The 19,836-nt window shown below is 33.8% G+C and overlaps 1 long non-coding RNA gene across 3 annotated transcripts in view; it reads left to right on the top strand.

Moving 5' to 3' along the window:
* Window positions 1-19,836, top strand: part of LOC123614779 (uncharacterized) — an 873,628-nt gene that overhangs the window by 695,684 nt on the left and 158,108 nt on the right. For all 3 annotated transcript variants that reach the window (XR_012508318.1, XR_012508313.1, XR_012508314.1), the window contains exon 7: window positions 14,008-14,132. This is a non-coding gene — a long non-coding RNA (uncharacterized LOC123614779). The remainder of the gene's footprint in view (window positions 1-14,007; window positions 14,133-19,836) is intronic.

Below are 19,836 nucleotides of genomic sequence, written 5' to 3' on the forward strand. Positions count from 1 at the left end.
TATAAGTGATATCACATGGTATTTTTCTCTTTCTGGCTTATTTCATTTAGAATGATGTTTTCCACGTCCATCCACGTTGCTGCAAATGGTATTATTTTATTCTTTTTTATGGCTGAATAGTATTCCGTTGTATAAATACACCACAGCTTCTTTATCCAGTCATCTGTTGATGGACATTTAGGTTGTTTCCATGTCTTGGCTATTGTAAATAGTGCTGCTATGAAAATTGGGGTGTGTGTATCTTTTTGAATTAAGGTTCCTTCTGGATATATGCCCAGGAATGTGATTGCTGGGTCATATGGTAAGTCTATTTTTAGTCTTTTTAGGAATCTCCACATTGTTTTCCATAATGGCTGCACCAAACTACACCAACAGTTTAGGAGGCTTTCCTTTTCTCCACAGCCTCTCCAGCATTTATCACTTGTGGACTTTTGAAGGATGGCCATTCTGACTGGTGTGAGGTGATATCTCACAGTTTTGATTTGCATTTCTCTGATAATTAGCGATATTGAGCATTTTTTCATGTGCCTATTGGCCATTTATATGTCTTCATTGGAGAACTGCTTATTTAGGTCTTCTGCCCATTTTGAATTGGATTGTTTGTTTTTTTCTTATTAAGTTGTATGAGCTGTTTATATATTCTGGAAATTAAGCCCTTGTCAATCTCAACTTCTGCAAATATTTTCTCCCATTCCGTAGGTAGTCTTTTTGTATTGCTTATGGTTTCCTTTGCTGCACAAAAGCTTCTAAGTTTTATTAGGTCCCATTTGTTTATTTTTGCTTTTATTTCTATTCTTTGGGTAGATAGCCCTGCTCTGTAGTTTTGTCTAAAGCCTCGGAAGGTTATTCCTCTAGCTTCTTTCTTCTTCTTTAGTAATGCTTTGGCAATTCTGGGTCTTTTGTGATTCCATATAAATTTTAGGACTATTTGTTCTAGTTCTGTGAAAAATGTCCTGGGTAATTTGATAGGGATCACATTTAAATCTGTAGTTTGCTTTGAGTGGTATGGCCATTTTAACAATATTAAGTCTTCCAATCCAAGAACATAGGATAGTTTTCCATTTCTTTAAGTCATCTTCAATTTCCTTAGTCAATGTTTTATAGTTCTCCACATGTCTTTCACTTCCAAAGGGATTTTTTTAAGGCAGTGAAAATACTCTGTGTGATAATATAATGATAAATACATGTCATTATAAATTTGTCAAAACCCATAGAATGTACAACACCAAGAGTAAACCCTAATGTTAACAATGGTCTCTGGGTAATAACAACATGTCAAGGTAGGTTCATCAGCTGTAACAAATGTACCACTCTAGTGGGGAATGTTGATAATAGAAGAACCTATCTGTGTGTGGGAGCAGGGAGTATATGGGAAATGGCTATACTCTTTGCTTAATATTACTATGAATGAACGTAAAACTGCTCTAAAAATAGTTTATTTTAAATGATGGGGGATTTATTACAGTAATTATTTCACAATACATATAAGTCTAACCATTATGTCATACACCTTAAACTTATACAGTGATTTATGTCAGTTGTATCTCAGTAAAACTGGAAAAAAATTGTGGGAAAAGAATTATACCAGTCCTCCTCTAAATCTTGATAGATACTAACCCACATGTTCTGTGCTGAGTTTATCTCAGAGGCCAGCCATAAACTCTGTCTGGATGACGATCCATTTGGTGAAATTACTTAAACCATTTGATCTACTTTTATTGTTGCCGTTTGTTTATAGAGATAGGTCTACAATGAATAACTAGCATCTAAGAAAAGTCAGGCAGCACATTTCTTCTGGCTCAACTGTGACAAAATTCACCATTTCTTTTCCTTTTCTTTTTTTTTAATGAATTATAAGCTCTAAGAATCCCACTTAAACTGAAAGGTGAAAATTTCTGAAGGAAAATTAACTATTCAGGGCTTCCAATTAAAAATGCTATAGATCTTTTCAATGTCAGTGTTACAACATGCCCGGAAATCTGCTGTTCACCATGCTGTAAAGAAGTCCTGAAACTGACTTTATATTTTAATATGTACTGTCAAGAGTGGTGACTGACCGGAGATTTTGCCCTACTTGCAAATTCACAATTTAATGAGTACTGGCAGAAGACTTGAGACCCCTGGGTCAGATACAAAGCATGGCATTAGTCACAGCATAGCAGGAGCCAGAGTATCATTGTGAATTTCCTGGCACTGCAGTTCCCACTGGTGATATGATGAGAGCCAAGTGATACCAGCTCATCAGGCAGGTGGGGTATGGCACACCTTTGTGAAGGGCTTTGGATAACTGCAGAGATGTCACAGAGAGGCACTATGTATGCGTTTGAGCAGCAGTTCTTAGAGTGTGGCCCCTGACAAGCAGCTTTGGTGTCTTTTGGGAACTTGTTACAAATGCGAATTCACTAGCTTCAGTCCAGACTTAGAGAATCAGAAACTCTGGGGTTGGAGCCTAGCAATATGTGTTATAAAAAGCCTCCAAATGATTCAAATATGCAATAAAGATTGAGAATCATTAAATTAGAGTAAAGGAAGAACACAAAAAGTCTGATTTACAAACTCATATAACAATGTTTCTGTTAATGTTTTATGAGGTATTGTCATTTCCTAGAACAACTATAGCTTGAGTATGTGTGCTTCATGTATTCATTTATTTATTCATTCATTCTTCATTTATATACTGTTAAACTCTATTAATTGTGCACACCTCATGTACAAGATAACATTATATTTGCTTGAGAGGCAATAGAGAACAAAAGCAGTTAACTAGTATGAAATTCCACAGTACTCAAATTCAAGATATCTCATCAAGTATCAAATAATTTTAACTTACACACAACAATAAATATTTAATAGCTTTTATTTTTTTAATTAAAATTTTTTTATTGAAGTGTGGTTGATTTACAATGTTAGTGTCAGGTGTACAGCAAAGTGATTCAGTTATACATATACATACATACATATTTTTTCAGTTTCTTTATATATATATTTTTTGAAGTACAATGTTGTATCAATTTCTGGTGTACAGCACAATGCTTCAGTCATATAGGAACATACGTATATTAATTTTCATATTCTTTTTCACCATAAGTTACTACAAGAAATTGAATATAGTTCCCTGTGCTATGCAGTATAAACTTGTTGTTTATCTATTTTATATAAGTATCTGCAAATCACGAACTCCCAGTTTATCCCTTCCCATCTCCTTCCTTCCTGGTAGCCGTAAGTTTGTTTTCTATGTCTAGGAGTCTGTTTCTGTTTTTTAAATAAATTTGTCTTTAAAAAAAAATTTTTTTTTTAGATTCCACGTATAAGTGATATCATATGGTATTTTTCTTTCTCTTTCTGGCTTACTTCACTTAGAATGACGTTCTACTATTTTTTAACCCACCCTAAATGTACATTAAAATCACCTGGAACACTTTACTGGCATTTTACCTGAAGCCAGTTATATCAGGAACTAGGGGCTGTGCCTCTAAGTTCCCCAAGGTGACTCTAATGCAAGCCAAAGTGAAGAATCACTCACTGATACTATTTCATTTAAATGGCATAAAAGACCTTAATTACTGAATTTGATTATTGACATCCTCTGTAGTGTGACATTAACCAGTGTTTAGCCTTAGGTCACAATATTGTCATGTTGCTAAACATTAGTACCTATGCATCTCCATCTCACTCGATTTTTTTTCCGAAGAAAATCCACACGTACTCTACAAAAACAGACACCTTGAGGATTCAAAGAAATACTGTTTCTGACATCAAAACACTAGAAGTCACTCAATTAATATTAAGTTCAAATATCTCTTTAGAATCTTTAATCTTAAAATCAAAATGCATCGTTTCTAAAGAGGAGGGTAGATAAGACTTTCACTGATATTTTCCAATTTTTATTTCCTTGTGTGATACTAGAAGATGAAATACAACGGTAAGAAAGAATGTGAAAATTGGATGAACTTAAAGTGGATTTGCATTGGAAAGGAAAATGAAAGCTATGATTTAAGTCCTAAAAAATTATCTTTAGATTATCTAAGAAATAATTATATTAAAACCATTTCAGAAACAGAAAGGATTTAAGGATATTGCTTACACATGTAGTGATGAAGGGGCTATTCTGGAGGTAAGAACATGTTGATTTATTCCTAGTTCTGCCTCCTACTAGTTAGACAGATTTGGAAAATCTTGTGCAAGCTTCCTGATGTGAAAAATTCTATCAAGCATTCCTTATTTCAATATCACTGATCTATTGTCACAGTAATACTATGTGGTAAACAACCATAAAACCTCAGTGGCATACAATAATTTATGAAGTTCATGAGTTTGAAGTTCAGAGATTTCGGGTCAGTGGATCTGTTCTCAAAGGGCTTGCTCACGTGTCTGAGAATCAGCAAAGGCGGGGGACTCAAGCCTCTTGTGGATCATCTGGCTATGGGCTAGGATGGCCAGGCTCTGCTCCAGACTCCTCTCACTTCCCTCTGGCAGGCTAGCTGAAGCATCTTCTCATGGTGAAGGCAGATGAGAAAAAAACCAGAGTACATGCCAGTGCTTTATAAGCCTCAAGTCACATGGAAGGTCACTACAAAGTTATATGATAGAGTTCATGGATACAGGGAAGGGGGAGGAATTGGGATTTTTTTTGTAATCTACCATAATCCACCCTCAAGCATATTCTCATCCCTTCCACATGTGCAATATATTCACCCATCCCCCAGACCTTCAGAAGTTTCTTTCCAACATGACATCAGACTTGAAATTCAGGATAAGGTGTATTTTGATCTAGAGGCTTGTGAATGAAGTATGAGAGAGACACAGCAATCAATCACTGGTAAAAAGTCATTCTGGAATTCTGCTGGGCAGATATTGCCAGGCTCTCCCATACTCAAAGTTGCTACGCTGTTGGTTGCAGAAGTCAGTGGAAAATGTGAGTAGATATTGGTTAGAGGTACACAAAATGTGCAGAAAATAAGAGATTGGGATGTCCCAAAATAGTGTCTAGAGTAAATAGTCAGAATGCTCTTACTACAATGATTTTGCTATTAATTATATGATGTAAATATTAAATTATTATTTAATACCACATTTTTAGTAATACATTTTTTAATTTGCAGTAAACCCTTTCAGTAGCAATTCACTAAAAAAATTGAAACCACATATTTGGTTGAAAAAATAAGTATCAGCTTTTCCAAATTTATGATGAATGTTTAATACAAACTAGACGCCAGAATTTTACATTTACCAGGCTGACGTCATGGTATCAGTGACTCTATTAAAGCCATAAAAGCAGAAGAAAATTTGTTTTTTGCTTAAAAAGTATTATTCTATACAAAATAATTTCTATTAAACATGATCAACTGCTTATAGCTTCAGAAAATGTATTTACATATTTCTCTATGAAGCATGATATTCATTTAGATTAAACAATTTGGAAATACATTTGATGATTTTCTCTTCCAAGCTTTCTTTTGCAACTAGAAAGTGAAGCAACACTTGTTTACAATTTGGTTCTATTAGCAGAAAGAACTTCCATATAGTCAAATTATACCAATTTTATTTTTGTTAGTGTCATCAGATATTTTAGAAAGACCATCGGTGAAATTAATTCTAAGAATAGCTTGATGTTTTTCATCAAATTAAAAAAAATCAAGATACAATTTCTGGAAATTAATTTTTCATATATAACTCCTGACAATATTGTGAATAATACTGCAAATTTAAAATTCTCAATACTTAAAATATAATAATTTACCATTTAAAAAAAAAACAAATTTGCTGAATAAAAAGGTCCACATTGAAGCAAGTTAATTATTCTGAATAATTAAGAAACCAATTGAGTGAAAATGTACTTTGGATTGTGGTTTTAGCATAATACATTATTCTATCCATACAAGTGATAATGATATACTAATTAAATCAGAAACTGTAATTGTTAAAATTTATAAATATTTGTATATCATTATATATGTGTGTGCATAATTTTATACATATATCTATTTACAGTTAAATATTGATATTTTAGACATTAAGACAAATAAAAATGGAGTGAAGTTGCCATCAGGAGATTTGCGTTAAAGGATATACTCCAGAAGACAAATTATCACAAATTAAAAGCAGGAACATATGATTAAAACTGAAGAGCAAGAAAAAGTTAAAATATATATGTAGATTTAAATAAATAACAAATACTTAAAATAATAGTAATGATGTTTTTGGTTTTCAAAATATATATATATGTGTATGTATATATTACATGTTAACATTAGCATAAAGGGGACTGGTAGTAATTGAAAGTATTCAAAAGTCTTAGTATTGTCTGGAAAATGGTACAAGTACAATTTTATTAGTCTTAGTAAGTTTGTATAACATTTTATATTATCTTAGGTTTTCACTATAATAAGAGTAAAATATTGTTTCACTAAGAAGATAATAAAATAGAAAGCACAAAACGTCATAGTAATACTTAATTCAAGAGAAAAATAAAAGAGTCATAAAGTAAACTTGAATATTTGGGACAAACAGAAGATCAGTAGCCAATTTGTAGAGTTAAACCCAAACATATCAGTAATTACATTAAATATAAACATATTAAATATTCCAAGTGAAAGACAAAGATTATGTGGCTGAATACAAAAACAAAACCACCTATATGCTGCTTAAAAAAAGGTCTTAAATACTAAGGAAACACGAAGATTGAAAATAGATATATACCAGCCAACACTAACAGAAATAACTGGTTTAGCTACAGCAGTATCAGGTACAGTATGCTATATAGTAGAAATTATTACTAGAGACAAAGAGGAAATTTTATAGTAACAAAATGATCAATCCACCAAGAACATTTAACAATTCTATATTTATGTGAAATAACATTATAGTTTCAAAATATATAATGCAAAAATTAAAAGAACCAAGAGGAAAACTAAATAGACAAATTGAAGAGTTTCAACAGTCATCTCTCAGTGAATGTAAATATAGGGAAAAAATAAAACAATGCTTTATATATAGACCTACTATGTATTTTCCATTTTAGAACTTGCTTTACTTTTAGGTTTAGCATTTATTTATGATCAATTCACCAAAATTTATTTAAGTAAGTACAGTGAGCCAGACTAAGAGGAGGAAATACAAGAGTCTTTTTCCTTAAGTAACTCACAAAAGAATAGGTAGATATAATATGAATAGTTTACTAAGTTACAGAATAACGGAGTTTATAGTTACAATGGAGGCGTGGGAACGGAGATGTAGGATTCAGAAAATGTACTTAACTTTATCTTGAGATGTGAAGAACGATTTCAGAAGATGACTGAACAGAGCTCAGAAAGAGCAGTAAAGCCCTTTAAGAACAGAAACTGTCTCATTCTTTCTATATTATCAGTGTCTAGCACATCTTAGAACAGCTTTTCGTCTTAAAAACAGGATAAAGAATATTTTAGGCAGATACACATCGCCGTGATAGAGCAGGGGATCTTTAGGACCTGCTGGTTCTGTGCAGGGTTTATGAGGCCTGTAAAGAAATAGGCAGGAAAGGTAAGTTGGAAACCAGGTGTGGAAGGAATTCAGATAATCGAGACCTCTCTAAGGTCTGAGGTTTGTCCTGAAAGTAACAAAAGGCAACAAAACATTCACGTATCTGTTTTTGAAAAATATATTTTATAGTTCAAGGGTGAAAAAAAAAAGATGGTCCACTTATCTATCAAGTACTATCCAAGTAGAACTTGTGGAAATATTGAGTATTGATTTTTAAAGCTTAAGAAGATGTTTTAATTAGCATGTTTAAAATTTTCTCTGATTTAGAAAAACTGGTATTTTAATTATTTAAATGATATGAAACATTTCTAGGTATCACTTGGAAGCCAATTTTTTTAACTGAAATAATTTTTTTGTTGTAGTTATTTAAAAACAAATATATGAAACATGGTTTGATTTGGAACTTGCACACACTAGTCCCAAATTAAATGTGGATTCAAAAAAGAAAACTGACACAGAACAGATGTTATCCTAAAATAATATTTTAGAAGAACACTATCCCTTGATTTTACTTTTACTAGTATATACTTTCTGGTAAATAATATGAGTTTTAATTAAATGATTGACTTTCGTCCAAATAATGAATTAGATCTGTTTTAATATATATAACTGCAACTATAATTAAAATATGAGTCCATCTAGGCGGAGTTAAATAAAAGTCATGTGTGCCATAAACAGAAAAGCATGGAAAACCCTCAACCAATGAAGAGGAGATAGGCTTTTATTAAATTTAATACATGAATGTTTTTTGAAGAAAGATTTTAAAGGAAATATTTTAAACTATTCTATATTAGAACAATGTATCCCATATCACTACCTGGATTATAATTGACAAAGTCACAATGTAATGACAAATTTTGACAGTTAATGTAGTTTATTGGAAATTTTCAAGCATTTGCAAAGGTCTATAAAGTTATTAGAGTTAAACATATTTACACATATTATGGGGTTCAAGGCATGCTACCCCCAACCACGGCAACTTCCCATATTGAGTGTAAGTTGAAGGAGTTTGAGAGAAGGGCAGAAGCAGGAAGGTCATTTAGACCTTTTCCTCATCCAACCCTTTTCCGCTGAAGGAGGTCATAAAATCCTCCTGTGAGATGTGCCCTCCTTATATTACACCGAGAGGAAAAGAGCATCCTTATCTCTAAAGACAAAGCGACACCGGGAAGGATCCTAACAAACAGCCCTAAGCTACCCCCAGTCTACCACGCTTACCCTATCCTCCTTAACTTGCTGTATTTTCACGACTGCCCACTCTTCATTAAACCTAGCATAAAAATACACAGGTCTGTTTCTTTGGGTCTTATTTCCTTAGGAAGTCTCCCATGTCACATAAAACTTAAGTTAAATAAATTTGTGTGCTTTTCTCCTGTTAATTTGTCTTTGTCAGTTTAGTTTTTAGACTCAGCCAGGGACACTGAAAGGGTCTGGGAAAAACTCCCTGCCCTGCACACAAAGAAACGTGTAATGGGGAAGAAGAGAAGAAAAGGTACCAAAAAAGAATATCAAAATTAACCAAATGGTTTTGAAAGTAATATTGCATTTAATTATCTGTTCATAAATTATGAGTGCATCTTATAAATGTACTTCTTATGATAGGATATTTAATTACCTGACAAACTGTAATAGCTAGTTCGCATCAATAATCAAGCCAATAATCTGCAATTTTTAAATTCCCTAAATACACATTTACATGATACACTGTAACAGCTCCAAGACTTTTTGGTCTATTGGACCATTGATCTGAAATTTACAAAGTCGTTAAATATGTATTTGCATGATAGGCTGGAAAAGCTTTAGCACCAAGTCAATGATCTGTTTCTTCAAAATGTGTAAGAGCATATTTACATGAAAGATCATGTTTTTCTTTCTTTCTTTTTTCTTAAACAACTCTCAGTGTGTATTTCCTTTAGAGTAGAAGGGTTATGTCCTAATTTGTCCGTTTATGTGAAACAAAGATTGACACAGCAAGTTTTAATGGGCCCAGTGGAGCTATCATGATGTATCATTTGGGTACATCATTTGTGTCCCATAGCATACTACACCTTCACCCACATTTTAAAAATAACAGCAAATCCGTATTCACAGAACTATTTAAACATTTATATATATATCCCTGCCCATGTCCATCAAATTATGTGTTGCTCAGAAATCCTTTTTGAGACATTATTTGTATCTTTCTTGATCTACTATTTAATTATGACTTACGTTACAAATATTTCTTTGTCACCATTGGACTGTTTCTTTAACCCAACATCTGTCTTACTTATCTGCCAGGCCCCATCTTCCCACACTAAGTGCTAAATAATTATTTGCTATATGTTTTGTTATGTTAAAATGTTTTCAATAATTATCAATTGTCCCCATAATATCAATTTAATTTTTGTATTAAATTATTCAAAATACCATATCTGACACTTTGTAATAGAAAATGTAGAACTACTTAAATTTTTTATTGCAGGTACTAATAGGTATGGAGAGAGAAATTATAATGGTTTTACTTTCTTTTATTTTTAAATGAGAATGTTAAAAGTAGTTGGACTGGATTAAGAACTCGAATTATTCCTTACTTCACTTGGAATTTTGGTGACTCCATTTTCCCTGTCCTCTAAAAAACTTTAGAAAAGGACCAAAGGGTAAAAATATGACATAACACAGTGTATTTTGTTGGCTGAATTATTTTGTTTCAATCATAATTCACCAGAAAGTCTTTTTTGTTTGTTTGTTATTAGTATCTCTTGACGATTTTGGGAATGTATGTAAGCACTTCTCTTTATTGCGTTGTTAGTTGGATGCATAGTAAGATATGAAATAAAGATAAGTGAGGCCAAAAATAAATTTCTTAACATTTTTTATTAAAAATGTTTATTTGTGTTTGAATACCTATAATCACTATACTGTATATATAGGAAATTTAATTTATACTATTTTATACTGAAATTTTGCTCCTCTTATATTATCCAATAACAACTAATACACTAAAATAATGGAAATATTTTGACATTCAGACATTTAATGCAGAAACTGATCCAGGTCAATTGAAGATTTTTATGTTTTTTTTTTCTGGGTTATAAGCAATTTAACATCTGTCACAATTAGGAAGGCTTAGAAATCAAATGTGTAAGCCAGTTTTTAACAGTGCTTTAAAAATAAAAGTGATTTTTAGAATATATAAATAAGTTTAATTAGGCCTCTGAATTTCTAGAGGCAGAACTGCTGATCTTTTGAACCCTCTGTTGATAAGCATCTTGAAGCAGGTCAAAATTTGCCACATAATTATTTGGCAGTATTCCAGTACATGCATTTTGGCAAAGTGCAATATTGACTTTTATTTCTCCTCCTCTGGGTGGTAATAGAACTTGTAACATTTGAAAATGTGTTACGTTTCTGTCAGTCAGGACCTTCCTGTCTCCTATTTTATTTAAACTCTACTAAGGAAAGTAAATTTGGCTGTTCTGTTTCCCATTGCAAAAATACTTCTGAGCATCACAGTTACACCGTTTCTTTTTCCGTTCTTACTGCATAGTTCCATTTCCGTTTTTCCGTATCTTACTTTCCTGTTCTAGTAATCATGCCAGAAAACAGTACTGGAAATAGAAGACTGTAAATTCATCCAAATTATAATCTTAAAAACTAAAATTGCATTTCCATCAATTCTCTTTCCTGGTGAATTTTATGGAGGGTGGATTCAATCTGTGGCAGGTCTAACCTCAGGTCTGCCCAACGTGAGTGGTTTGTCTCCTGTACATAAGCAATTCACAAAGCCTTGAGTGTATTCAGCATAAAAGTAGACCATTACCTCAAGCCAGAAAGGGATTTTTTTAAAGTACTTTGCTATCTGCTGAGAAAGGAATTCTAAGACTTTAAATCTTGCATTATTTATGTACTACACAGCCCATGAAGAAAATGATCTGCCATAGTATTAAGGATGAGATAATAAATTCTTTAGCTTTAAGGTAACAAAATAAAAAGGCAATGACCTTTAGCTAATAATCTCTTGCAAGAAAGGTCAGTAACTGCCAGGGAAAAAGAAAGGCAAGTTTGAAGTCTGTTACCGAGTAAGAAAATCAAGCTTTGAAAAGGTTTTGTTTTATTTCGTCAAATAGAAAATGGGTCTGAAGTTACATTATTAGTAAAGCATTTAGGGTGCACATTTAAGTGATCCAGTATAAGAATTCAGATAATAAACTATAATATTGGATATTTTAAAAAAATAGAAGTAAAAAAAGTTAATAAATTACAGGATAAAAAGGAAAGAACCTTAAAAATCATCTAAAGCCATCTGATTTTTAAGAATAGAAAAAAATACCACAGACCAAGATTAAGTAACAATTTAGGAATTTATGAACCTACATTAAGAAGCAGTCTCATGTTTAATTAGATTTCTTCCACATCAATAGAATTTCCATTTCTAAAACATTTGGTATATAACTATAAATATCAGATCCAAAATTATTTTTAAGTTTTGAACAGTTGAAGCCACTTTGAATTTTTTGATGGTTTAAAGGAATATGTTCTTAATTAAAAAAACAAAACAAAACTTTTATACGGTCATTTGAATGTTAAGCTATACCACATGGGCTCTGATGTGACCAGAAAGAAGAAACAAACTTAAACATCAGAGTTTCAAATAGATGTGTAATCTACCATTTTGAAACTTCTATCTTTTCTATATCTTATGTTCTTCAGTAATTCTAAAACATGGACTTATTCCATAAGTTCCCAACTAAATTCAATGCCAGAACAGACATATTGTTTTCTTACACCAAAACCAAGAAATACATTAACTCTAAGTATTACCCCTTTTTATGGCATGTGCCATGATAGTCTGTACTGAGTTTATTGTTCATCTGCACGCAAAAACTCTTTTTGGATGCCTGGTATTATTTATTTCCCTGTGTCTTTCAAGTATTTGTAGATTTCTTTATTGTGAATGTTGCTGTTGATAATGTGTTTAATTTGTGGGCTTACCTTGTAACTTTAATGTATTACTAATTACTATCTCACCCTTTTGATTAAAATACCTTCTTTCCCTAATTCCATTTCTAGAGGTTATTACTAGCACAAAAGGAATATATATATATTTTAATATTAATTAATCCACATTGCAGTATTCTGTTATTTTTATGTTAGCGGTTGGGGGTTTCTATTTGCAAAAATCATGCTTAAAAATTACATTTCTATATATATATGTGAGATAATTTTGTGATACTCTTTTCTAGCCTCATAAAATTAAAATTAATTTGAGTTCCATTTTTCTACTGTTAAATTTGGTTTAAATAGTATTTGAAAGTCTACAACTCCATTAAATATGAGATAGAATTCAGCTGTGAAACTGTCAGGCGCCCATGCCTCCTTTAATCATCGCCTCATTCTTTAAAGTGTTTTCAAGTTTTTTACATCTTCTTTTTTATTTTAGTAATTTAACTTTAGCTAGAAAACCAGCTGTTTTAAGTTTTCAAATTTGTGTCTATAGTGTTAAGCCTAGTATTTCCCCTGTAGTTTATGGCATGTCTCCATTTGTATACCTACTCTGTATTGTTTCTCTCCTCTGTCTTTTTCCTTGAGATCATTTGCAATTTATCCATTTTCTTTATCTTTTAAAAAAACTCTGTTAACCAAAATTTGGTTTGGTATGGTTTGTTCCTTCCTACATTATTAACTTCAGCTATGTGTTTATTTAACTTTTTCTTCCTTTTCTTTTTGGTTCATTAAAAAAATTAAGTGGAATAATTCTTTTATTTTTAGTCACACTAGTTACTAATGAAAACGCTTACATGATACATTTTTCCTATGAGTACAGATTTTGCTGTGACCCACAGTGATGGTATGACATACGGCAATTTTTATTGCTTTCAAAAGGATTATAATCTTTTAAAATTTCTATTTTGATCCAGATTATATGTGATGAATGCTTTTTTAATTCTCAGTGACTCAAAAATTGTATTTCATTGTACTTGACTATCACCAGAAAATAAAGCCTATATAGCGGTCAATTTTTTTTCTTGAGAAAGTTGTATCTTTTTTGTCCAGATAATGATTGACTTATACTTCGTCAGACTTTCACTGACGTATAATATACATGTAAGAAAATGCACAAATATATGTGTGTGGTCAGGCCATTCAAGATGGCCCTCCGCTTGCTCTCTCCACATCTCCTGCTCTACCAGGCCCTGCTGCACTCACATGACTATCCAATCCTGTTAATTATAGGGCTTAATCACTAACTGCCAGCGTGCTTGCCCCCTGCCCCAGCTGCTGGTTTCCCTGGAAACCGACGAGCCAACCTGACGTCAGTTCCCCCTATAAATACAGTCTCCTCCCCTGAGTAGCAGAGATTGCCGCCTTGTCTTCCACTTGGCTGCGCTTGGTGAGTGTGTCACTCCAGGCCCCTCGGTGTGAGAGCCCCCCACACCCACAAACCAGTGATGGCTTTGTCACTGTTTCTGTGCTCTTTCCTCGGTGTTGACTCTGGGCAACTTCAAGGCTCGCAGGCCTGCAGAGCGCCCAACAAGACGGCGCCAGGAGCGGAGAACAAACTGTGAACCGCGCTACCAGCCAGTCCGAAGTCTCCTTCGTGCCGCTCCAAATCTCCACTCCAAACACCAAAGGTAATTAATAACTTGGCTTCAGTGTCGCAGCTTAGTTTTTACCTGCCTTTGACCTTTATATAAAAAGAATACAGTATGTCTGTCTTCACGATCTTTCCCTCGGTATTGTGTTAATAAGATTAATCCATGCTGTTTTATGTTATCATGGCTTGTCATTATCATTGAAATACATAGGGTTTTACTGTTGGAATATGTCCCAGTGTATTATTCATTCTATCATGGATAGACATTTGGGTGTTTTCTAGTTTAGAATGATTACAAAAATGATATAAATAATGTTTTACATGTATTTTGGTACACATGTGCATTCACTCTTTTGGATTACTAATTAGAAATGAACTTTCTGGGTGCAAATGCTCAGCTAAAGCTGATTATGTCAAATAGCTTTACAAAATAGTTCTTTCCACCCTCACTAGCAGCGTATGAGATCCTTTAACTCCTTATCCTGAGCAATATTTGGCGTTGTCAATCTTAATTTTAGCCATTGTAGTGGTATGTGGAAGTATAAAAATTTGAACTTCATTTATATTTCCCTTCTTAGCAATGAAGCTGAAAACTTGCAAATTTTTATTAACCATATGGATATTCTAGTTGTGAAGTACATGTTCAAGTTTGTTGCGTATTTTTGTATTGAATTGCCAATCTTTCCTCACTGAAGTGTGGCAGTTGGTTGTATATCCTTGGCTGAAACTGTTAGATACATAAATTTCAAATAGCTTCTCTTACTTTCTGACTGGTTTCTTTATCCTCTTCCTTTAATTAACTTTTTGACTAAACATTTTTATTTTGAGATAATTGTACATATATCTATGAAATTGTAAGAATAGATAGTCCATGTACCTGCACAGTTTCCCCCGATGGTAACACCTTGAAAAAGTCTAGAATAATAACACCATTAGGATTTTGGCACAGATCCAGTCAAGATACAGAATATTTCCATCTACCACAAGGATCCCTAATGTTGCCCTTAAGTAGCCACACCCTCATTTTCCCTCCCTCAACCCCCTCCTTAACTACTGGCAACAATCTTTTCTCCACTTTTATTATTTTGTCACTTTAAAAATGTTATATAAATGGGATCATATACTATGCAACCTTTTGAGTTTGGCTTTTTTCATACAGTACAGTTCTCTGAATATTCATTTAGGTTGTTGTGCATCATGGTTCCTTTATTTTTATTGCTGACTGGCATTCCGTGGTATGGTTGTACCACACTCTTATTTTTTAAACCATTAACCCATTGAAAGACATCTAAGTTGTTTCTAGTTTGGGGATATTAAAAGTAAAATTCCTGTAAATATTCCTCTACGAGTTTTGTGTGTGTGTTTGTTGGGAAGGTAAATATTCATTTCTCTGACGTGAATACCCAGGAGTGAGTTTACTGAGTTATATGCAGTTGCATGTTTAGTTTTTTAAGGAAATTGCCAAATTGTTTTCCAGAGTGGCTATACCGTTTTATATTCCTACAACAGTGAATAATTGATCTTGTTTATCTGCATCCTTGTTAGTGGTATGTGTTTTGCTAATATTCTTTTTAGTTTTTCTAATAGATATACAGTAATATCTAATTGTGGTTTTAATTTGCATTTCCCTAGTGGCTAATGATGTTGCCTATGTTTTAATGTGCTTATTTGTGCTTTGTATACTACCTTTGGTACAATATTTCTTGATGTCTTGTAGCTTATTTTGTATATCTTTTGCTTTATTTTTTACTGTTGAGTTTTGAGAGTTCTTTGTATATTTGAGATACTTTACTAGTCCTAGTCAGGTTTGTGGTTTGACAATATTTTCTTCCATTCTAAAGCTTCCCTTCTCATCCTATTAACAGGGTCTTTTCCCGAGAAAAAATTTACAATTTTGATGAGGAGCAATTTATCAATATTTCCATTTGTGAATCACGCTTTTGATGCCAAGTCCAAGAACTCTTTGCCTAGCCCTAAGTTTTAAAGATACTTCTTTCTTTTTCCTAAAAAGTTTTATAGTTCTATGTTATATGTTTAAGTCCACAGCCTTTTTGCATAGGGTTTGAAAACTAAGTTAAGGATGGTTTCTTCCCCCTGTGGATGTCCAGTTGCTTTAGTACCATTTGTTGAAAAGGTGATCTTTCCTTCATTGAATTACTTAGTTAGCTTTGTCAAATATCAATTGGAATGTTTGTATGAGTCTGTTTCTGGGTTCTCTGTTTGGTTCTAGTGATTTATGTATCTTTTCCTCTACCCAAAACACAACAAAGTCGAGGTTTCTTTAGGGCTGGCTTCTTCCAGAGGCTCCAGGAGAGAATCTATCTCCTGCCTCTTCAGACTTCTGGTGGCTGCCAGCACTCCTTGGTTTGTGGCTGAATTACTCCAATCTCTGCTCTCATTGTCACATTGCTTTCTCTACTTCTGTCATCAAAGTTTTCTCTGTATCCATCTTGTAAAGACACTTGGGTTTACATTTAAAGACCCCCTGAATAATCCAGGGTGAGTTATAATAATCCAGTTCAAGACAGTTAACTTAAGCACATTTGCAAAGTCTCACTTGCCATATATGGTAACAACTCAGTTTCCAGGGATCAGAATCTGGATATCTTTGAGGGTTATTATTCAATCTACCATATGGAACATGATTTCTTATTTGTTATTATGATTTGTTACCATGATTTGTTATGGTCAGCTCATTTTGAGTGTGCAATTCAATGATTTTTAGTAAATCTGCAATAGTACAACCATAAGCACAATTTAATTAGAGCATTTCTTTTACTCCAAGAGGAAACTTTATGCCAGTTTGCAGTTACTCTTTCTTCTGCTCCCAGTACTAGTCACTAACTTACTTTCTGACACTATAGATGTGGCTATTTCTTATATGAGCATTTATTGCATACAAATGGAATTACATATATTATTTTGTGTCTGGCTTCTTTCCCTTCATTTTGAAGTTAATTCATGTTGTATTATGTTTCAGTAGCCTGTCCTTTTTATTGATGAAGTATATTCCATTGTGTAGATTGATTACATTTTGTCCATCCCATTCACCGTTGATAAACAGGTATAGTTTTCACTGTTTTCCCATTATTTAAAATGCTCTTTTCAAACCCTTGTGTACAAGTCTCTGTATGGACATATAGTCTCATTTCTTAGAAATCTAGGGATGGTTTTGCTGGGTCATGTGTTAATATGTGTTTAACATTTTTAAAAATTTTCAAGCTATTTTCCAAAGTGGCTGGAACGTTTAACGTTCCAGTGAGCAATGTATGAGGGTTCTGGTGTCTCCACGTCTTTGATAAGACAGGTTATCCCTTGTCTTTTTTATTATAGCCATTTTACAGGGTGTGGTTTTAATATGCATCTCCTTAATGGCTAATGACGTTGGGCATCTTTTTATGTGCTGATTAACCATCTTATATACTATTTTGTGAAATAGCTATTCGGGTATTATCCCCAGCATCTGGGTCTGCAGGGCTGGAACAGGCTAGGAGCCTGGTTTCAAGGAAGGCAACCTGGAGGCTGGGGCCACAGGGTTGACCTAGAACTGGGGCAAGCCTGGAGCTGTGGGCGGCCTGGAGGTTAAATCTGTAGGGGTCAGCCTGGTGCTGGGGTGGATCAGGGCTCAGGGGCTGTAGTAGCTGACTTGGCACTGGGCTTGGCCAGGAGACTGGGTTTATAGGTGCCTACCTGGAACCTGTGTTCGTGTGGGCTGATGAGAAGGCTTGGCCACAAAAGCCACCCAGAGCCATAGGAGTTGTCCAGTGCTGGGATGTGTTGAGACTCTCTCTGTGTTCACAGGAGGAGGGAGCCACCTAGGGCCACAGGAGTTGGCATGGTGCTGGGGCATGCCAGCTCTGAGGTCCATGATGAAGTCGGCACTCACTTCATCCCTCTCCCGCGAGGAGGATGTGACCTGGGCTTGGGGAAAGGTTGATCAGGGTAGTGTGGCTATCTTTCCTATTCTCCTCAATGCATCTTTTCTTATTTTATGCTTCACCCAGGTGCTATAATTCCTCACCTGGAATCCTTGGATCTTGTATAGGTATTTTCCGGTGTAGATAGTATTCAAATTGATGTTTCTCAGAGGGGACCAGAGCTAGACATTCCTATGCCACTACTGTGCTGACATCATTCCTCTGCTAAAATTTTCTAAATGAAAGACTTCATTTCACAATCAGCGATAGCTGTTAAAAATATTTGTAACTATTTAGGCAATATCATGAAACCGCAAAGCTGAAGACACCTGCATTAAAGTCCACATGCCAATCACATTCACATTCCATTCAAACTCCTTTAGAAGTTTCCAATAGCAGCTGAAGTGAAAAAGAGTTTCCTTGTGCCACTAATTTCCCATATCTTAGTGTAGGGTACTGAGTATCATCTTCAGAAAGATAGAGGCCATGCATTTCTAAAATGTTACATAATCTCTCCTTGAAATCACATTTTGCTTCCCTAAATGGAGAACATTATAGATAAACCTCATGAGACTTAGGAATTCTGACCATTTTTCATATTTAAAGAAAATTTTCTTGTTATTTCTAAATCAATGTTTACAAATTGATTCATATGGTTAAGTAAAGCAGTGGGATTTGTGATCATATAATCAAGCTAACTTTCATTTTTATTCTGTATATACCTTTGTGATGAACTCACATAGGGCTACAGACTTTACACATATAACTGGCTGATAGTGTCCTGACAATTTGCCTGCAAGGTATATACTATTGCCATCTTATAGCTGAAGACACTGCTCAAAGTTATACAAGAGCTACCTTAATTAGTATATTATTCTGCATTTCCCTCAAAAAATGTAAAGACAAGCCCAATTATCATATCTTGTTAAACATGAAATAGGTAAAATTATTTACAGTGATTGATAAACACTTTGAGATCATACATTCCTTACCCAAAATAAACGTACTTAATACAATTTCTTAACATAAAGAATATAATCTAAGGACAATATACCAGGGAAATTTAATAGTTTTAACCAATTAGATATTTTAAAGTAAAATTATATATTATCTAATAGTCTAATAATTCAAATCAATTAATAATAATTATGCTTATTATACTTTGAATGTATACTTCCATGATTCCTCAACATATTAATTACTAATAAGATGTTATGGACTGAATGACAGCTCCCCAAAATTCAAATGTGAGGCTTTAACCCTCAATGTCACTGTAATTGGAGATAGTCGTTAAGGAAGTTATTACGATTCCATGAGTTCTAAGGGTGAAGCCTTGATCCAGTAGAGGTGGTTTCCTTATAAAAAGAAAGACACACCAGAGATCTTTCTCTCTCTGCACACACCGAGGAAAGGACATATGAGGACACAAGATGTTGCTAATTTGGTTACCTTAAAAAAATCATTTTGACACAATCACTCCTCCATTTCTCTGCTCCTCTTGACAACTAAATAACTTGAAAGAATTGTCAGTTTTTTCCCTCTTCCTTTCCTCTCTGTCCTTTGTCCATTGAATCCGCTTCACTGTTGATTTTGCCCCTAGTGGTCCATTAAACTTGTCCTTATCATGACAGCAATGACTTCTACATTGCTAAATCCAGTACTCAGTTAATGGCTGTCATAATACTTGACCTGTTAACAGTTGATCTGCCTTCCTCCTAAGAACACTTTTCCCCTTTTTTCAGTTGGCTTCCTAAAACTACAAAATTATGGTTCTCTTCCTGCCACTCCTAAGGCCAAACTTTGGAGTACCCTGTACTCAGTCCC

The sequence above is a fragment of the Camelus bactrianus genome, chromosome 1 (assembly GCF_048773025.1).
Source record: "Camelus bactrianus isolate YW-2024 breed Bactrian camel chromosome 1, ASM4877302v1, whole genome shotgun sequence".
Lineage (NCBI taxonomy): Eukaryota > Metazoa > Chordata > Mammalia > Artiodactyla > Camelidae > Camelus > Camelus bactrianus.